Raw genomic sequence first — 6,696 nt, forward strand, 5'->3', positions numbered from 1 at the left:
CTAGATACTAAGCATACTTTCGAAAAAAATTTAAGAGAAGAAAATGTTTCGGTCGCTACCCGGATTCGAACCCGGGACCTTTGAATGAGAGGCCAACACCTTAACCTCTAGGCCACGAGAGCCCCGACGAAACTTTAGTTGAAGTGAATATTTTTCGTCACAAAGATTTCATTGACGTAATATATTATCTTTCTGTGAGCTTCACTGCTGTTGTGGCCTACTGTTGATAGTCTGTATGTAGCTCTAGTGCCCGAATGTTACCTTTAATTATTTATTTTATTGAATTTTGAATCAAAGTTATGTTAATTTGTTCAATTAATAACCACTTTAAGCATGAAAGGAAATATTGATGTACCAGTATCTTCAGATATCAGGCTGATCATGTCTGTCTGTCAGTCTGCCTGTCCGTCTCTTTCTCCTTCTCCACCTACCCTCCCCCCCCCTCTCTCTCTCTCTCTCTCTCTCTCTCTCTCTCTCTCTCTCTCTCTCTCTCTCTCTCTCTCTCTCTCTCTCTCTCGTATCTTCTCCTATGTCAGCAGAGTTTACTACATCAACATACTATGTTTCTCCATAGTTAAATACATAATATAATTATTATATAGACATCCATCAGGGAGATATGTAGATCTAGATCTAGATTCGTCTCATGGCTTTGTATAGAATCATTCCCTGCTATTTCATTGGTTGTCTTTGACAGAAACAATGTGATGTTGACCCTGTACTAGTTAACAGCTGACCACTGCCTTTGAAAGTCTCGTTTTGTTTTGGTACAGAGAGTTGTTTTTTCTGCCTAGTTCAGATTTTCTTTCTCCTAATTTATGGCCATTTTGGAAGTTCCATTCATCGAGTTTGTCTGTCTGCTTGTATGTCAATCCGAACGTAATTCAACCTACCATTTGAATCTCTCTCTCTCTCTCTCTCTCTCTCTCTCTCTCTCTCTCTCTCTCTCTCTCTCTCTCGCTCTCTTCCTCCCTCTCTGGCGTTCTCTGTCTCATATTCATGTTGAGATTCTCAAACTTTGTATTATGCAATTTCAAGATCTTTATGTTGTTGAGCTTTCATTCCAGGAAAATATAACACAAATTGTACCACTGTGTTTCAGCGTTCAAGAAATACTTTGTACTTGAACCAGAAATCGGAACCTTTCAACAGGTGTCATAAAAAATGTAGAGCTGTTAAACTAGAAAATGGGAATCAAAGACCGTGCACTCTGAGCGACATATGAAGAAATCAATTCTTCAGACCAACTGGCAACACAACAGGGGTGGGGATAAATATTAACGAGCGTATCAGTGGGGTCAGATATAGGTTTCAAACAAAGCCAGATATTCGTTTGTCGCTATGGCACTACAAGAAGAGAGCGGAAAATTACCAACTGTCCTCACTGGGTGCTCTCAAATAAGAAACAAATCCGAGTTTCCTTCAAAGTTCAACACCATGTGTTTGAGCTTAAGGGGAGGAGCGACCCTTGATTTTGCAGATTTTGGGTCAGGCTATGCACATTTTATTATGGCTGATTTTTTAAGATAAACCTGTTTTTTGTCTAAAAATTGCATGGATACAATTGAGAAAGACTTTATTCTCCAGGTAAATTGCCTTTAAAAACATGAGGATGGATTAATATAGTGAATTTTCACAATTATTGTCGGTTTCCAAAAAATGTAATTTTTGTGCAGTTTTTTCCCTACTCCTTCCTTAGTTTTCATCCATTTGACATGAAACTTTCAGGAAACATAGTTGGCAAGGCTGCCATCAATATAACAGAGAGATATTTGCGAAACAAATAATACTTTTCCATTGGCAAGCAATTTCGTAACCTAAATTTTTTTAAAGTTTTTTTATACTTTGGGAAAATTTTCATATTTATTTTTCTTTTGCACTTATTGAAAAAAACTTGCTGTTACACTGATAGGGTCTGGTTCAGGTATACTCTCCCCACATTTGGTCAAATTTAGTCTGTAAATAAGAAAGCCTTAGGGATTTGAAACCCATTGTTTATTTTCAAGATGGCGGCCGTTTCCATAGCAACCGCTTTAGCTATATCAAAATGAAATTGCGTATCAAGAGATTTTACTATGTCTAACTTATATGTGTACTTAGATTTGATCTCGGGCAACAAACATAGAAAATGGTCCTCAAGGGTAGCTCCTCCCGTTAATCGGCTGCTCGCACTGTATGCTTCCCGGGAAGCTGAGATTGTTTCGGAGTGTTCTATGGTCTGCTGGGGTAATAATATAGTGTAAAGCGCATAGAGCCTGCTGTTGAGCGGGGATATGCGCTATACAAATGCTATCTATTATTATTATTATTATGATAAGTCTGCTATGAAGATAAGCCATTGCACTCAGTATAATAGTTGTCTTACGATGTATAGTTGATTATGGTACGTTTTGAACCGAAGACGCACAACAGCAGAAAAGATAAATTCATAATAATGTGTGTCATGTCATTTACTTACTTGTATGTTTGTTAATGCGCGAGTGTTTAAACTACTTAAAACACAGTAGCAAGCATAATACACTACTGATTTACATTTTTGTCTGTACCTACAAATACTATCATTGATAATATATGACTCCTTTGGTTAATGTGCCACGATCTAAAATCATAACGTGGAAATTCATCTGAAGACTATGGGTTGACAAGGGCAGTAGTCACACTTTTCCTTTTTCGCTCTCGTCTGTCTCCGTCCATTGGTTGGTTGGTTTCATTCTGGCCACCAATACAACTTTTTATGGAAAAACAATAATTGTGAGGCAGCGTGGTGGAATCAGGATCTCGTCAAAATAATCAAAGTGAAGAAACTTGCATTTTTCTGCAAGTTTGTGAATTTTTATCAATTTATTATTTTTTTTGCTCAACACCTTTCATTCCCATTAAAGGACTCATTTATATGTTGATTTTTCTGAAAAACATTAATTAAAATCACAAAAAAAGTAAATTTTCAGTTACCATGGACTCTTAAGCTAAGGAAATAACTAATCTTTGGCCGCCATCTTCTCACTAATTTTACCTCTGAAAACAGGTGACCCCCACCTCCTTCATTTGCAAATATCTTGACTTATGTTCAAGATAAATGAATATTTTTTTCATGAAATAAACACAAGTGAACAAGCTTTAAGATGATACCAATAACTCTACATGCCCAAAAATTGACGAGAGCCTGATTCCACCACGCTGCCTCACAATTGTTTTCAGACATTGATGACTCGCTTGAAACAGCCACAAGGGATTAGAACGTCAGCAGCCCTTGTGACCCCCATAGAAGGAAGTCTGCAGTCCACAGGTTTTGTTCTGTGACTTCTGCCCCTTATTCCCGTCACCTTCTTTTGTTTTTTTCATGGACCTCTTGTAATTCATTTTTCAATTGTACTTCATATGTTTGCTCAGATGTGAATTTCAAACTACGAAGCAAAATTCAAATAAAATACTTGAAGACACATGTTTCTTCGTGTATTGGCTTAATTCATTCATCCAACCACCATTCAATCCCCGGACCCAGGACCCACTAAGCCGTTCACTAATCCATCCCTTTTCCATCTACTTCTGTCTGTTCTTGAACACTCCACTCCCTTCTTTTCCTTCCATAATTTTTAATATGCGTTTCTTTGAATGTTGGTCCGTCAGGATTTACATAATGTAAATACATGAAATGTCTTTTTGAAAAATCATACGATGTCAATCGGTTTTACCAAGGGAAATAAATCTTTAAAATAGTAGTCCAAATTATTGTTCCCCTTGTTATGTCCCTTGTGTCGTCTTGCTCTCGTTTATCTCTGTCTCAACATTACAGCGGCATCAACACACGACAACTATTTCAAATGAAAAAGGGCGCTTGATTTTGGCATCCATATACGATGGGACTCCCTGCACAATATGATGGTTGTCTGAGACTTCATTGTTTTTGTTTTACTGAGCTGGATAATGTCGGCATAGCACATAGACTAATTAATTCTTTGCTCTTGTATGGATGCTCAGTAAGTAGTTGATGGCTGCCGAGTAATCTGAATTCTTCTTATTCACTAATAGTAATAGCCACTGGATATTGTAGAAAGTTTGTGAAATCAATTCCGACCGCTACTTGATATTTTGTTTGATACATTTGAGGGAAGGCGCTAGCTGGCTATTGGCCCATGCCAAAATTGACCTCTGCTTTGCGTCATGAACTTTGACTCGGAAGTCTATTAGGGCCCACCGTACCGCCGTATTTGGTAGCCAGACTAGAAGGTCTGTCCATGCAATGCATGTAGCCTTCTCATCGGATATTTTCGTCCAACCGGGCCCGATTGGAACAAGGAAATCAAACTTTTGATTTTGGAGGATTTGGAGCATGTAATGTGCTTCCGTGGGTGCTGTGGCGGGGCGGTTAGTCCGCTCGTCTCCGAAGCGGAAAGTCCGGGTTCGAGCCTCGATGCCGACACAGATTTTTTCACCCCCTCCTGCCGACCCAGCAGTAATGGGTACCTGACTTCGAGTTGGGGAAGTAAAGGCGACGTGGAAAGGAACTGGCCACCCTACCACAATATGCCAAAGGCCCAGGAAGTTGTCTCACTAACAAGGCAATCCCCAATGTCCGGATCGGATGCGTGAACAACTTTAATATCCTTCCATGGAGCAAAATCTGACTGCCTACAAATGGTTAAAACCTTACCGTATAATTGGAATTTGATGAAACGTTCTACACGGTGCACAAGGAAACAGTCTGGTAATCTGTTGTGGCGTTGCATAATGTAATTATGTTGGTGTTTTAGAAAGCTTGTTTTTTCTTTGGGTACTCTGTCAGTGTTGACAACATTCAGCACAGAACCACGTTCTTCTGTCAGGGGGATAGGGCAAAAATATGTGTGTATAACTTTGTGTGTGTGTGTTTGTGTGTGTATGTGTGTGTGTGTTTGTGTGTGTGTGTGTGTTTGTGTGTGTGTTTGTGTGTGTGTGTGTGTTTGTGTGTGTGTGTGTTTGTGTGTGTTTGTTTGTATGTGTGTGTATGTATGTGTTTGCGTGAGTGTGTTTCAGGGAAAGGTGAAAAACGGGCAACGGGTATGTGTGTGTGTGTGTGTGTGTGTGTGTGTGTGTGTGTGTGTGTGTGTGTGTGTGTGTGTGTGTTGTGAGAGAGAAAGAGAGAAAAAAGAGAAGGAGAGAGACAGAGAAAGAGAGAGGGAGGGGGGCGAGAGAGAGAGAGAGAGAGAGAGAGACAGAGAGAGACAGAGAGAGAGAGAAAAAGACAGAGACAGAGAGACAGAGAGAGAGAGACGGACAGAGAGACAGAAGAGAAAGACAGACAAACAGATAGATAGACAGGCAGGCAGACACAGAGAGAGAGACAGTAAGTACGTCTCTGAAAGTAACTGTGTTTCAAGAAAAGGTTGGAAAGCCTGCCAGAGAGGCCATACCTGTTCAAAGACTCTGTTCTGTGCCACTGAAGGTTGCGGACTGCGTGCACACAACCCCATGTCGTAACACCATGCGTCAATACCACTTTGAATAAGGACGACAGGCGATTCTCCGCCGCATATAGATACTGAATATTGTTTCGAAGTGCCTACTCCTTTATCTAAAAATGGGCGTTATTTAATTAAGCTAGTACACGCCATAAGACGCATGCTACGTATCCCATGGAGAATTAGAAAAACAAATGTGAGGCAGCGTGATGGAATCAGGCTCTCGTCAATTTTTGGGCATGTAGAGTTATTGGTATCATCTCAAAGCTTGTTCACTTGTCTTTATTAGGAAGCAAAAAATGTCCATTTATCTTGAATACAAGTCGAGATATTTGCAAAAGAAGGAGGTGGGGGTCACCTGTTTTCAGAGGTAAAATTTGTGAGAAAATGGCGCCAAAGATTAGTTATTTCCTTAGCTTAAGAGTCCGTGGTAACTGAAAATTTACATTTTTTATGCCTTTAATCAACGCTTTTCAGAAAAATCTACACAGAAATGAGTTCTTAAATGGGCATGAAAGGTGTTGAGCCAAAAAACAAAAATTTGATAAAAATTCACAAACCTGCGGGAAAATGCAAGTTTCTTTACTTTGATTATTTTGGCGAGAGCCTGATTCCACCACGCTGCCTCACAAATGAAGAAGTCTTGGTTGAAGCAAATTATAGAAGACAACTTATGACGAATATAAGACAGCGACAGGCAAATTTCTTCGGACACACAATTCGGAAAGAAGCATTGGAGAATATTGTAAACAACAGGCAAGTTTGATGGAAAGAGAGGCAGAGGCAGACAGAGGGAAAAGATACTGGACAAGATGACAACATGGCTAGGAGCAGCAAGAACAACAGACACCATTGTTGCAGCGTAAGACAGACGGAAGTGGAGGTCCATGATTGCCCACGCCAATCGGCAACGCACCGGATGATGATGAGTACACACCAAACCAGGACTCTCATTCTAATATTATAAGACACAACACAGACGTAAATAAAAACAAAACGATGACACCAGTCTCCTTTAGTGTATGTATATAATTATATATATATATATATCATTGTTATTTTTAATAATATCATACATTTCGGCCAAATGTTATCACAAAATGTCCATTCGCCGGTGAAAACAACAGATATTTTGTGTACAGGTAACGATCTACGTCACGTGACTTGTGTCGTTGTTGGGGACGCACTGGGACCTCCCTGGAAACAGGAACATGAGAAATACATAGAAGAAAAAGAAGGAGAGAGAGAGAGAGAGAGA

This window comes from Aplysia californica, unplaced genomic scaffold (genome assembly GCF_000002075.1).
Source record: "Aplysia californica isolate F4 #8 unplaced genomic scaffold, AplCal3.0 scaffold00107, whole genome shotgun sequence".
In the NCBI taxonomy this organism is placed as follows: Eukaryota; Metazoa; Mollusca; class Gastropoda; order Aplysiida; family Aplysiidae; genus Aplysia; species Aplysia californica.